Source organism: Aptenodytes forsteri, unplaced genomic scaffold (genome assembly GCF_000699145.1).
Source record: "Aptenodytes forsteri isolate BGI_AS27 unplaced genomic scaffold, ASM69914v1 Scaffold6, whole genome shotgun sequence".
NCBI classification, from domain to species: Eukaryota; Metazoa; Chordata; class Aves; order Sphenisciformes; family Spheniscidae; genus Aptenodytes; species Aptenodytes forsteri.
The window spans coordinates 1608800-1623324 of record NW_008795709.1 but is presented as its reverse complement, the minus strand read 5'-3'; the positions used below and the strand labels follow the sequence as shown (position 1 = coordinate 1623324).

Here is a 14525-nt window from a genome sequence, read left to right as displayed (position 1 = left end):
GACTGAGAAGGCTGGAGGTGCACAAGAAGTTGGGAGGGGGCACAGCCAAACCGGCCAAAGGGACATTCCATACCATGTGACATCATGCTCAGTACATAAACTGGGGAAAGCTGGCCGGGGGGGCCGCTGCTCAGGGACTGGCTGGGCATCGGTCGGCAGGTGGTGAGCAATTGCATTGTGCATCACTTGTGTATTATCATCATATTACTATTATCATAATTTTATTTCAATTATTACTCTGTTTTTATCTCAACCCACGAGTTTTTCTCACTTGTGCTTTTCCAACTGTCTCCCCCATCACCGGGTGGGCTGACTGAGGTTAAACCACGACAGAAAGAAGAAATCTTGCACAATTTCTCACAAAACAGGAATTCTTCCAAATTGCTTTTGCTAAGTGTTTGCAACCAAGCAGCTCTTTCCATTACAGGCACATGTTAGCATAAACCTTACAGCACACCAAGGGACTGCCTCCAATCCGTTCATGTCACATAACAAATACAAGAGCAGGCCCAATTCTAACAGAAGCAAGTGTGTCTTAAAAAGTAACCTATCGAAAATGGATGTACAGAGAGGTGAACTCTATTTATGTGAATGCTAAGCCCTGTTCTTTTCCCTTCAGTATTTTAGAAACCTCCAAACAATCATTATTTCCTTTCCAACATTTATTCCTTTCAATAAATATTGATTTTGTTTGAGTCTTGTTTTCTTAACAACTCGTGTCATGCATGGCTAGCTTCCCCCCATTCCCCCTTTTTTTTTTTTTACCCACAAACATCAGCAATAACATAAACACAACCTGCAGTCTCTGGAAATAGCATATCTAATTTTGGTTGAAGGTGTCAGCCAAGTGTAGGATCTGCAATAGTGGATTTCAATCTGACAGTCACTGAACTTCTTCAACATGGTCCCTGAAAGCTGACTGAAAAAAGCAAGTTCATATATGTTACCCTGCAAAATATGGATGGGCAAAATTCCAGGAGAAAATTTTTAGGGCTCAAAAAATAAAAAAAAAAGGTGGAAAAACACTGTGTTGGAGTTTTCAGCACATTCTTTGGAATTAATGGCTCTTTATAATACAGAATATGGCACTGTCCTGAAAACAACTATTTAAATCTGAAAAGCTATTTCCTTCTATAATGCAATTGTATTAAGGATCATTCTTTATAAACAGAATTTATTATTTGGAGTAATATATATGTTTGCTGCTGTATATAAACAAATAGTTCAAACTAGCTACACTTGTACCCTCAGGCACATTTAATTTTGATGAGACAATATGCTTGCCAACTGATCAAATCCAATTCTTTTACATTTGGCTCAGGGATTTATCCTAACCCACCGTACACTGTGCCTTTGGTTTTGTATAAATAGTTCATGTGTCTAGACACAGTATTATATGTTTCTGCAAAACTGTATATGTTTAATACTTTATGCAGTTGATTAAATTTTCAGCTTCACTGTAGTAATGCACACCACTTTGTTCTCTGCATTAGGACACCCAAAACCTTTTCAGTTCATTTAATTCCTCAGTTTTCCTCAAAGGCATCAGGAGCATCGCTGTGTTTATATAAGCTGTCCAAATCCTAGTTTTGTTATGAATTAATGAAATTCCATTATCAGGCAAAGACAGGCCTAGCATGTTTTCACAATGGCTTCAAGCATCAATTATCTGGGATTTTCCAGTAAACAACCTGACCTTCAACATAAAACTGGGATTGCCAGAGAAAGAATACTATCATGGGCTGGGGAAATCCCCCAGCAGTATTGCCATCTTTGTCCAGGTAAGGTCTAATTTTCCAAACACTGTGCATGCTGCTGGACATAGCAGAATTCAGACAGCACTTGCATGTGCTGTCAGGCCATGGACACCGCTTGTCTCAAACCTAGCCTCAAAACCAAGATTTCACTGAACTCTTATATTCTAGTTAGTACATGGAAAATAACTTCCATGAAAAAGACAAACATTTAAGATCCCTCCCAAAAAAGGCATTAAACATATATATACTTCTGATTTTTATTCTGTATCTGGCATGATACATTTGCTGTCTTCCTTTACGAATTACACAAAGAAGCCAAAAGATTTTTCCCAGTTGTCTGAAATAAATGTTTCCATGATTTTAATTTGTCCTTCTTCCCAGAAACCCTATAATCAAATCTAGAATTGGTTCTGTCATAAAACCCACTTCATGTTTCCTTCTGGCCCTCAAGCAGCACGTGTTAGTGGTGCTCCTTGAAGCAACAAAGAAGTTCTGTTTAGCCTTCTCCCTGAGGAAAGCTTTGGATACACCATTAAAGGTGTATCCAAGCCATTTCTCATGAAAAAGGATGAATCTCAAGGACTGAAATGAGCCCTCAATGAAGTAAACCCCAAGCTGTTCTTTATAGCCAAACTGTGGGTATTGCAGGTCCAGATCAGACCAGGGAGTTTCTTCACAACTCAAGTTTGTCAAATGCTTTGCTGAGAAGTTTGAGGAAGCCTTTGGTTTATGGTAAGCGGTTTTGGATGAGGGCCAAAGCACAGAAGCCTTATTTCATTTTGTCAGCAGCCAACAGAATGATTCCCCCCCCCCCAAATTCTCTGGAAACAGGGACTAACCTCCTCTTTCTGCTGGCTTTGTTTTCTAGCAGGACGATGCAGTACAGTAGCTTCCTGGTACCTTCTCTCTATAACCACTCCAGGCTTTAGATATCATGAGTCCATCCTCCAGATAATTATGGGACTAGCTTTAAAATAAACAAGTTTATATAGATTTTAACAATCCAAACCTTTTAATATGCTTTTCAAACCCTACAGTTTATATTCCCAAGTTTATTCCAAATATTCACATTGTCTAGAGGCTCTCATTAGTATTGCTAGTCAATTTAATTTCAGTTCTCACATAAGCCACAATGTGGAAAGTTAAGAAAAAAAACTTCTGATGATTAAATCACAATAGTTGGCCACAGAACTGTTATCCAGGTGATAAATCCATTGCCCTCAAAGACAAAAAATCCAAGGCTGGAACAGAAAGCAACTTTTCTTATGCCACATCCTTATCTAAGAAATATTTATTTAGTCATTGTACTTTCACCACAATTCTCTTATTTGTCCCCGTATAAATGAACATTTATGCAATTGTTTTGGCCTAATGAATGTTTGAGTTCAGGGTGATTTTTGTCTTATCCTTGGTATATTACCTGGTACATTATCATGATAATCCCTTGTTTTTACTTAAACCTATCAATCTGCCTGACAGTCTGCCTAGACTGCATTTTGAAAATAGTAAAATAAACTGAAAGGGGGGAAATCAACCAACATAAGTAACCTACGGAGAGCTACGCACCAGGTAATGGCTCAAATTACTCTTCACAAAAGCACAACAGAATATGGCAACATTAACGCCAACTGCCAACTTCAAAAAACTGAACACCTGTGAAAAGTAAATTATCTCTCCTAATTAGACCTTGGCATTGTCCTCTCAGATTTACAGAGTCGTTATTTTGCTTTGAAGAAACATCACTATTTCTTTCCTAGGCAAACTTCTTGGCTCTGTTTCAATTATTTCTTTTAAATATTAAAGAGCAGGAAACATTTGTTTTCCCTTGTCACATCCTGTCCTGTTTACGCAGCATCACACAATCCCCTTTGAAACGCCTGCTCTTACAGCAAGCCTGACACACGTAGTTCAATCAAAACATTTGCTATTGTCTTTTGCCAACTACAAACAAATTTCTGCACAAACGCTGAAAAGGTTTAAAGGTTTCGACAGCCGTCTAAAGTCAAGCTAGCACGACTGTCAAAGAAAGGTGGTGTCAAACTGCTCGGGTTCCCCGCTACCGCCCTGACTTAAAGAAGAGAAAGAAAGACAAAACAATTCACTCATTCACACAGCAGAGCTCCTGGCAAGGGCTCAGTCGCTGTAAAACCACTGCTCTCACAAAATACTCAAAAGCAGAAAAAGCACACGGACAGTTAGAGATGAGTGCGAAAGGGTAACTTACATTGTTTAAAAAGACAGTGGGAAAGGACTGCTGCAGTTTCTTCGTTATTTTACACTGCTGTTGGCAGAGCAGACAACCAAAAAAGTTCACCTAAAGAAATCTCTCCTTTTAATTCTCTCTCTCCCAGTTCATTTACTCTGGAGTCTCTCAGCCTGAAGAGATCCGACAGTCAAAAGTTTATCCCCTTGTATTTCCGAATGATATGGCCGACTTTCCTTGGACACATACCAATGATGCAGTAAAAATAGACAAAAGGGGGGGAGGGAAGAAGCAATCTAGCTTGAGCTTGAATCTTCTTAACTCAGTGTTTTCTGTAAAAGCTGCTTTTATGTTGGAAGCTCCCATCCCTATACTAACTTGCAGAGCACAGAGTCATCCATCTGGTTTTCATAAGACGCAAATTACAGGCAAATCAGGGAACATACACAGTCCAGTTTTAGCAGAACTCCCCAAGCATCAGCCTTACAAGTAACCTGAGGTACAAAGGCTTTGAAAATAAACAGCCAGCCCCATGCCGGGATGGTCTCCCGCCTGCAGATGACTGACTGCTCCCCCAGGCAGCCCCCAGCAGCCGAGAGCACCACTCACCACTCAGGAAGGTGGCAGCTGGGTTCTCCCTCCCCGTGGAAACAAACCAACCCTGCAGCCCTCCCTCCCAGCACAAACAGCCTCTCTGGAAGGGAGGGAGAGGGGGGAATCCAGTGCATTACTTGAAATAGTTCAACAGTTTAGCAAGTCATTTAGAACAACCTGGGTTTTATAAACAGGGAAGTGAATGCTGATCCACTTACATCCTCTGAATGCTTCCAGGTGGGAAGCAAATCTATTGTGTTGGGAGGTTCTGTTTTGTTTTGTTTTGTTTTTTTCTCTAATAAGGCAACTCTCAGAGTCAGCAGACAGTTGCTTGATAGAGAACCTCTGGGGTGATCTGATCCATTAATTACAAGAATGAACATTTTACCAAAAGTATCACAAGCAAAATTTTGAAAAGCACCCAGTGAAAGTCCATGACTTGAAGCTCCTAAGCCACTTTCAGTCCCTATTTTCAGCTATTTAAAAGTCTACTGCCCTGATTAAATTCAGGTACCAGAGGCTTGAGGGGTCACCTATATTTTTGGATACCTCAAGGCTTTTGAGTCTGTACTGAAAAACATTGGCTTCCCAATAAAAAATTAGAAAAACAATTTTATGGTGGATAAAAAAAGTTTTGCCATTGCTTAAAACTAAAGTTATCTGCATGGTCTTTTACTTTAAAATATCAAGTTTTATTTAGTCTTTAGTTTTGCCAGAGAACTTTTGCAAGCTTTTCTACTGGAAATAATCTTACTCTTTGAACAGTGAGAATCTCTAAACAAGGCAGCTTTCACTAAAGCATGGGTGAATCAGCACAGTGAGTCATTAACAAAATAAAAACACCATTGTAAACACCCTGCCTAAAAGTCCTGAGCCTTGTCACTTGCTCAGTTTTTCGTCTTTGCACAATTAGGATTGTGCTGATTGTCTACTCATCTTGTACCTGGATCCAGGATTGACATGACTGGACTGTTAATGTCAAAAGCAGTTGAATTATTAAAAAAAAAAAAAAAAATCAAGACTCTCTAATCAGTAGAAGCAAAGGAGAAAATTATGAACGAATTTTCTTTACGTGTATTTTGGCCTGTGCTGTCACAATTCCTTCCAATAGTTGTATAACCCATTGAGTAATTTCAGTCAAATCAGGTAGAATGCTAGAACTCTCAAAGGTATTATATTCCTACAGCTTTTGTGAAAACAGGCAGCCCTCCAGATGAGTGAAATACAATCTCGTGATCCAATGTAAAAGGCTACACATGAGCTCAGTCATATTATTAGACACCAGAACACCCCACACAAACAAGAGGTACATGAGAACAGATTTCATGTGCCCTACTGCTCAGCTGCTACCACACTTGTGCATCTTTGGCCTGCATTCTAGCATTTTTACTCTCTTCTGTTCTGTCCTCCCATCAAGGTAGTAAGCAGCAAAACACTTGAAATGCACAGACGTCAGCTGAAGCAAATAATTTTATTTTTTGAAACAGCAGTAAACGAGGTTTGTTAACAGTTGAGTTATTCTTCTCCCACTTAGTAAACAAGTGGGGTGAACTGACTACATCTGGTTTTTATCAGGACTGATATATTCCATGAAGTCAAAGGACTTGATCCTGGTAGAGCAGACTTCCAGGTTTGGAGCCAGAAATTATTTCATGGGGTACAGCAGAGTAGCCCTTGTGTGGTTTTCTAGACATGGAGGCTCTCTTCCCCACTGTACTGTCACAGTACAAGAGAAGTTGAATGACTGTTATCTTTGGAATAAGAACTCTTTTTTTGGTGAGACATGGTGTTAAAGCGGAGAGTGGGTGGAAATAACCACTTTCAGTTTGTGATGCTCATGCTGACTGAATGTTTTTTCCCCCTGAGGAGTAAATGCATTAATTTACACTGATCTCTCAGGTACTCTTCAATATACTTCTTGTCTCACAAAAACACTCTAGTCCATTTACATCAAAGGCTGCTTTCACAAATAACAATTGTGTAAGAAAACTTCAAGAAAATTCAAAATTCAGAAATAGAAGACTGATTTTAAATGACCTTTCATTTTCCAGCCTCCAGGGATCATTCTTATTTGCCATCTTTTTCTCCCTTCTTTTCTGTTCTTCATTTCCTCCTTCGTCTCATCCATGTGGCCTACCAGCATCCTACTGTTCATAGATGGCTCCTGCCTCCAGGCAGGATGGCTGTGTGCCCCCTCACTGTTGCATACACAACTGTTCCTTGGATATTATTAAGGCTTCATTTGATGCCCAGTTTCTCACACTCTGTCTCCATGAAGTTTTAGGCAGTCAAGCCTCATGTTCCTATCTAGCACAGGGATGTTAGTTTTCTGGAGAAACGGAGATGGAAGATACTAATCAGTTTGATGGTGAGAGAAAATTTCCTGTAGAAAGCTTCATACAGGAAAGACTCCAACAAAGAACAGATCAGATAGGGAAAACAACTTGCTAGGAGCAATTTGCCTTCTCAGAAAAATGGCAGCTTCCATTTAGGATGTTTTCAAATGCCAGCTACAAAACAGTGCTGTTATTTTCCATGTAAGTAGAAAACAACCCTGATTTTTCACCAAGATCAACTATGTTAGCAATGTTAGTAGGACAACAGTGGAGAAGGACGCAGCTTAGATATTGATTATACTGCTTATATGCAGCTTTGTACATAGATTCTTGAAAGGTTTTTTTAAACCTCATTGCATGTTCATTGAAGCAAGGAAAAAGTGCCCCTCCTCAGCCAGTGACAGACAGGTTGTGATGCACAGTAGGTGGCAGAATATGTATCTCTCTTGGCCTGGATTCTGCTCCCATCTAGTCTAGTGTGGTTGTATTGGGATTGCTGAATTGCAAAGGTATAGATGAAAGCAACCTGTTTTCCACCCTGTTCTTTTGCAGTTTAAATACTGAGAAAGTGACAGGTGAAAGGTCTGGGTTTGGTGGAGGATGCACCTTGCCATTTAATTTCAATCTGTGAAATTGCCTGAATGATAGACGCTCAGGATGGCAGATTAACAAGCCAGGGGTGCACCACAGCTATGTGTTCACCTTTCATTTTAGCAGTAGACTACTTGGTGTAGGATTTTAAATATGTTTATGCAGATTTCTAGTCGGTCATAGTTTAAGTCCTAGATGAATCTTCTGATGCAAACAAGCTGGCAGGCTTTATACAGACTGAAAAACCACAAGTCTGATAAACTGAGACAAATCTACCCTTGGAGGAATTCAAGGTGAAGCTTCAGTTCACTTACTGTTGATGAAATAAAATACTGTAGATTTTGGCACTGACAATAACCCATTTTTTAAAGATGAATTAGCTGTGATATTATAAATCATTTTACCACCAGCATTTTAAAGCCAGCACATGGAATATCTTGGATCTGGGTTCAGATGGTAAGCTTGTAGTCAGCTGGTCTGGCCTCACTTACTACGTATTTTATTTTAGTCCTTCAGCTTGGTGCCCAGTGACATGAGTTTGGCAAAAGCCTGTCCCCCTCCAGAAAGGCACATAATTGTCAGCTGATCTTTCAAAGAGATAATATAGTGTGATAATCCTTTGCAGCCTGCTCCTACCATTAGATGAGGATTGGGCTGTTTCAGTGCTTTTGGTATCTTGCTTTATAATGTATGTGTTTTGCTTTATAATGTATCATTTCTTTTCCACAGAAAGAAAATATGCAGCTCAGACAAAAACATAATGCATTATAACCTTGATGTCATCATTGGAGACGCCGCACGGCTGCTGCTGTTTTCACTACAGCCTGCAGTAGCCCCTGGCTGTCGCCAGAAAAAAGGGAGAATAAGCATAGCACTAAGCCACTTTTTCCCATCAACTCTCACTAACATCTGTGACTGCAGGGATCTGGGCTTGCCTGGGGCACATGATCTCATTCTGAGCACTTTGGTGACAGAGACATGCAGCCTTTTCCTTTCTAAGTGAGCTGGAATGGTGGTCCCTTTTTCCTACCCTGAAATCCGCAGTACAGGAGTTAATGGCTGGATACTTTGTATTCTTTAAGTAACAAGACGGCAAACAGCATGCAATGCTTATGTCCCAGTGGTTTTCATCAGGGAAAGTCAAATATTGGAAGGATGTAATTTCAAAAGACAAACATTAGACTGTTTTCAAAGGTTCCCTTTCCCCCTCTGGCTGTACGCTGCCACTTCTTACCTTGCACTGAGGTGCTTGTTGGACTCCCAGTGAACAGATACAGTTCATCGCCTGACTGAAAATTGACCCATGACAAAATGCATCAATTTTCTGCAAGGTGAATGAGGTGAATTAGCTCACAGGGGTCCGCTGAGTGCTGCAGCTGACACAGACGTGGGGCATTACGGACCAGAGCAGGGGAAGAAAGAAGGCTGTGAGCCAAATGCTCAAGCTGCTTATGAAAATATACCGTGAAACAGCAGGTAAGCCCCACAATCCTCCTGACTGTAATCTTACTTCAAGCTCTAAGTCGCACTTCTGTGGCAACCATTAAGCACTGGCATACACTCAGTTTCTGCCAGGCTCACGCTTCTGCTCTGTACTGCCCTGAATCATAGTTTGCTACTCTCAGAAATTAACTATCAGCCCTAGCTCCTATAAAATCGTGATGTCTCAGTATTACTGTTTTTCACAAACTTTCATTCACATAAGTAATCTTTCTTTCAAAAGTAAGTATCCAGGAAACACTGATGCAATACATTTTCATACGGCTGCATTCATGAAAAGTCCTGAACCAAAAGCAATGTGTCCAAATCCCTCTTTTTGTTTGAAAACATCGTTCATCCAAGAATCAGAAATGTTACCATGTGACCAGTAACACAAAGAAATGAGCACATGAAGAATCACAGCAAACAGTTCAAAAGCAGCTCTGGGCCTGAAGTTGGTTCACAAGATATGTATTGAATACTAGACACTTTGTTTGCCAAGAGAAATAGAAAGGGCTACATTTTCTAAAAAATATACCATGCTTATGTATTTCTTGGCTTAGTCTTTCTCTGACCTTGCCTGGAGCTATCCATTCTTACAGCAGACAAAGGGCTAGTATGTGCCTGGTTTACCCTGGACCTGTCCTACTTCCCCGCCTTCAAGTACAATGAGAAAGAGGAAAAAGAAGATATGTTGAGACCTTTGCACTGAAGAACCCGAGACTCTAGGGGAGAAAAAACAGCCCCCTGTTTCTCAGACTGCAAACACTGGACTGTAGTGAGGAAGTCTGAGAGTAGGAAGAGAATATGGCAAAGAGCGAAGGGCTCTGGGGAAGCTTTTAAGGACTGCGAGGCAGGGAAAACAAGCATCTTAAATGGTATGGAGCAGAGAGGTTCAGGAGGATGGGATCTGGGAGGCCTGGGAAAAAAAGGTAGCTCTAGGATGGGCAGAGAGGAGTTGTGGCAGAAAGATGAAGAGGCTGTGAACTATGTGGTTGAGGCAGAGGGGCATGGACCATAGGGAGGAGCTAGATGCTCTGGCAGGAGCTGGAGACTGGGTCTAAGGATGAGTGGCCTCAGGCTAGGAGACACTAAAAGCCAGAGTGAAAGGCTGAGAGGCTCAAGGCTGTGCAGGGCTTTGGGGCAGGTGGGAATACAAGACATCTCTACTGAGAATACCCTAATTTAGGTACCTGCACACATATATAAGAATGCTGCCCCTGCTCTTTCGACCCACATGATCGTCTCTTCCCACTCCTGTATCTTCTTTTTTGCAGTCAGAGCCACAGTAGCCCTGGCTCACATTTTCCTGTCTGTGTATTGGAATGTGACAGCATAACATTTTCCATAGCTACTGTGAACCAGGGAAATGTTTTGATGTAGCTCTGAGTCCCAAAGTGTATATGAGTGTCAAGCATAGATTTCAAAGCGATAGAGGAGAGTGGGTATCAGGAGGAAATGATGGGGAAAACGGAGAGAAGGAAGCAGATTTCTATAGACAGATGGTCTCACAAAGGCTATGTCTGAAAACTGTAATATGCTGAAAGTTCAGCCACTGCAGTGCCGGAGTTAATATTAACCTCATCAAATACCTATCAACTTGCTCTTACACATTCAAAAACTAATTCAAAAGATGACCAAAGGTACCGCTCTAAAGTTAAGCATCCCAGTCAGAAGCAGAAATTAAACCACACATACGAGAAAAGATTGTAATTCTCACAGTCTTATTTCAGCCCTTAAGTAACCGGTCCCCCTATTGCCGTTAGCGGGAGTTTTGCCAGAGTAAGACCTGCAGAATTCCATGCCAGGATATTAGTATAACAAACATTAACATCTGACTGTCAGGGTACATTAGGGGGTTGTACTATAGCTTAGGGAGCATTAGGTAAAGTGTCAACTGAAGATGCTGTGTAAGGAGAAAGAGGTCAGGAAGAAAGCAGGCCTCAGTATGATTTGATTTCATGAGGCAAACTGCAGTGCAATCCGTGAGTCTTAACGGTACTATGCTTCTCAGTTTCACGTGCTGTGAACCAGCAGTGATAAGAGGGAAAGGCCGACGACAGCCGTGATAATTTTTTTAGAGAGCAGCAACCAGGACAGAACACAGCAAGCTATCCACTCAATTAGGGACATTTTATGCTACAAGCTTAAATTGCTGCTTTCTTAGACCTTTGGCCCAACTACACAGGCAAAAAGGAAGGAAACTGAAATGTTTAAAAGCTCCTTCGTAGATGAAGGAGCCGTGGCATCTATAATATTTCCTGCCTACTTGAGCACATACTGGGATACAATTTGCTTTCTGGGCCTGAGAGATGAGCTAGAGAGAGGAATCTGGGTAGGCCATCTGGAGGCTGCAGTTAATTTTATACCAGTCCTATATGTACCGTAAAAGAAGGTAGTTTGCAAGACTGTGCCTTTTACACACTATCAAAGCAATGCAGAAATGCAGAGAGCCTGTTCTGTAAGGCAGTGACTGCAGTAAGAAGAAAGCTTAGGGTTTGCCTATGGAGTTCAAGGGAACATCTTCCCAGCATAGGAACAGAGCACAGCCAGTACAAGTATCTGTGTGCCCCTGATGCTTGTTTCTTTCAGCGTTGCTGGCCAGCTGGGAGGCCAAGCATAGGCCGACAGGAGGGAGAGAAGTCACAGAAACCAGTAGACTCTCGTAGATACAGATTTAAGGCAGCACAGACCTGAAGACCACTTAGCCACTGCAATTCACTCTCTGCCACAGGCAAGGAAGGCAGGAAGTGGTCCCTTCTCTTTCTGTCTTGATCTGTGTTTTCTATTATATTTCAGGCAGGCCACCCTACAGAACTGGCCCTGTGGCAAATTCCTGGTTGAGAAACTTCCTCTATTCTGCTGGGGTGAATTTTGCACGTATAACCTGCCTTGCAATCGTTTTCTTTCCTAAGTGCAGTGCTTTCTCTGAGTAACACCACCAAAATAAAATGCACACAGTTGAAGGAGACCCTCTGCTCTTGATGTATGAGTGAGATCTGAGTACTACAACCCTGCTGCTTTTTCTTTTTTAACAGAAAAGACTGCATGCTTAGCGTTTTCCATTTTTTAGAACCAACCAGTATGTTCCACTTTACTGGCAACAACATCCCTTACCTAGAAAAGGGTCTAATACCTAGGAAAATGGACCTGGGAAAAAAACCACAATGAAAGATTTGAAAGCTTTCACAGCTGTGGGTGAAAGTGGAGGATATTAGCATGGAGGATATTAGTCAGAGGGTTCGGATTTAAGAGAGAGGACAACTTATCCAAGGAGGCTCAGGAGGGCTTGTTCGCAAATCTCAGCCTCTATCCCTATGGAGACCTGAGTACTGATGGTGAGTGATTTTACAAGGAAGTCTATCCAAACCCGACAGAAGGCTGCCACTGCTTCTTTCAGGCACTCAGACTTTTTCCTGTTACCTGGCAGTTCAGTTTTCTGGTCAGACTCAAACAGCTGATGGGAGGGGGGCACATGTGGTATTTTACTCACAGGTGCTCTCTTATCATAACCTTAATTGATGTGTGTCAAGCATATAGGACACATCAGCAGAGCGCCTGCTAATAAGCTGAATCCCTGAGATGAAAAGCACCCTTAAAGCCTCCCGCTTTCACTAAGAATTCAAATACTCAGAGTGTCGGGAATTAACGCTCTGGTAACTCAAAACTCTTATTAATCTAGAGAGCTGTTCTTTCCCAAGAGATCAATCAGTTCTGGGAGCTGCTCTGACATTCTCAAGGGCAAAGAAGGGGAAATCTAGTAGATCAGATTCAATGTTACAGGCTTTGTAATCTGGTAAACATAAGTATATTTGGGAAGTCCTGGTAAGAGGTCACGGTAAGAGGTCAGGGTTTCAGTCAACCCCAAATTGATACCTTCCATTAACTGCTGAATAACTGAACAATAGCTACATTGCAAATGTGCCTGCAGACTAAAGACTCAACCACAGGAAAATGTTGGCAAAGGATCCCACAGTCAACACACAGTGCACCTACAGAGTCAGTGGAAGAAAATGAAATGCAGTAAAAACACAGCCCTGGGAAGCAGATCTTAGTTCTATTTCCAGCTTTCTTGCAGATTTAATTTCCCTCTTTTGTAGATTGAGGATGATATGCTTATCTGCTTCCCAGGCTATCTGAAAGGTCAGTTAATGAGTATTAGTAAATCATTTTGTTTTCACAAACTGCCTACCATCTCAGAATCACAGAGTACAATTATAGCATATGCAGTTCAGAGTAGTCAGGTTTTTTTATGAAGGATGTTGATTCAGCACCCTGTTTTAGCAAGCCCTGTGAATACATCTTGAAAATTATCTCTCTGGGAGGAAGACAAATCAATTTTAATCTTCTGCCTGTTTACCCTGATGTAAATCAAACAGGCACAGTCTGCCCCTACAGAGCAAGCCATGATGTGCTGAGCTTGTGATGCACAAGGGAGTTCTTTCTTTAGTCAAGAGAGAGACAATGTGGTAAGCATATTGATTATTCCAAACTATGTACTGAGAGAGCACAGCAAAAACTCCTAGGTGTGTATTTATGCCTGATGTGTATCTCATGGCTTTCATTGTTACTTAAGTACTGAGATCCTGCTTTCTTAATCTGTAGACAAAAAACAATTTCATTTTCATCGTTACTAATCAAGGCTTAGTATCTATCTGCTACTTAGAGAGAGTGACTGAAAACCTATGGCTTGTGTTCACAGCCTGGCATAGAAGCAGTTATTGCTGTAATTAGCTGTAGTTCATACACTACCATGCATGCACTGTACTGCTGTAGAGGAGGCTCAGTCTCAGAGCTGAACAATTGTGAGCATCAAGACCCATCTAGTTAAAATGTACTAAGTACAATAGCTGCCCATAATTTCACCAGTTTCTGTCTAACTGTCTCTAGCCACTGCTTCCCACAGATAATATTGCTTGACTGGCTCTCTGCAATTCAAGACTCATTGAAGGATGCAGTCCTTAAAAGCATTACGGATGAGTAGGAGAGTTGAGCCAAAGGTCTTCAGACTGCATCAGGGCTGTCTGCAGAAGCTGTGCACAGCCCCAAAACACAAGGAGCATGGCAGAGACAAGGGCATAACCCCCAGGGCATCCCCCTATTGGGTACATCCATAGAGGGCAAGTTAGACAAGCTGAAAAGAACATGGCATCAGGCCTTGCTTCAGATTTACTTTTTATTTTTTTGGCATGACTCAAGGCTAACAAAGATGTGATTGAAACTTAGAAGTAAGGTTATTCCTGTGATTTTAAAGAGTCGCATAGTGACCATGCTTACTTACAGTGACAGCTTCTTTTTTTCCCCCCAGGTATCTTGAGCTCAAAGCCTGAGCTGAATTTTCTGGAGATCCTGGCACTTCTGGTTCAGAAGAGAGCTGAAGAAGTAGTACCCTGGAGAAAGGACCATCCTGGCAATATCGAGGTGCTGTCATACTGCCATATGGGACATTTCCAGCCATGCCAAAAGAAGGAAGAACTAAAAATATTGCTGCAGCCTACTCTGCTTGAGGCTTCCCACCCAGTTTTGAGCTCAGAGTAGTTTGGATAAGCAGCCAAATCATGAGGT

At 41.5% G+C, this 14525-nt stretch overlaps 1 protein-coding gene across 4 annotated transcripts in view; it reads right to left on the bottom strand.

Annotated features, from left to right (window-relative positions):
- TRIM2 (tripartite motif containing 2) overlaps positions 1–14322 on the bottom strand; it is a 77382-nt gene extending 63060 nt beyond the window's left edge. For 2 of the 4 annotated variants that reach the window (XM_009283311.2, XM_019473152.1), the window contains exons 1-2: positions 3982–4530; positions 2597–2724 (exon numbers count right to left, since the gene is read on the bottom strand). The gene's annotated coding sequence lies outside the window, so the exon portion shown is untranslated. Of the gene's footprint in view, positions 1–2596; positions 2725–3981; positions 4531–14241 lie in introns of those variants that run through there. The other 2 variants (XM_009283313.1, XM_009283312.2) reach the window with 2 other exon arrangements.
- Positions 14323–14525: the final 203 nt, after the last annotated feature.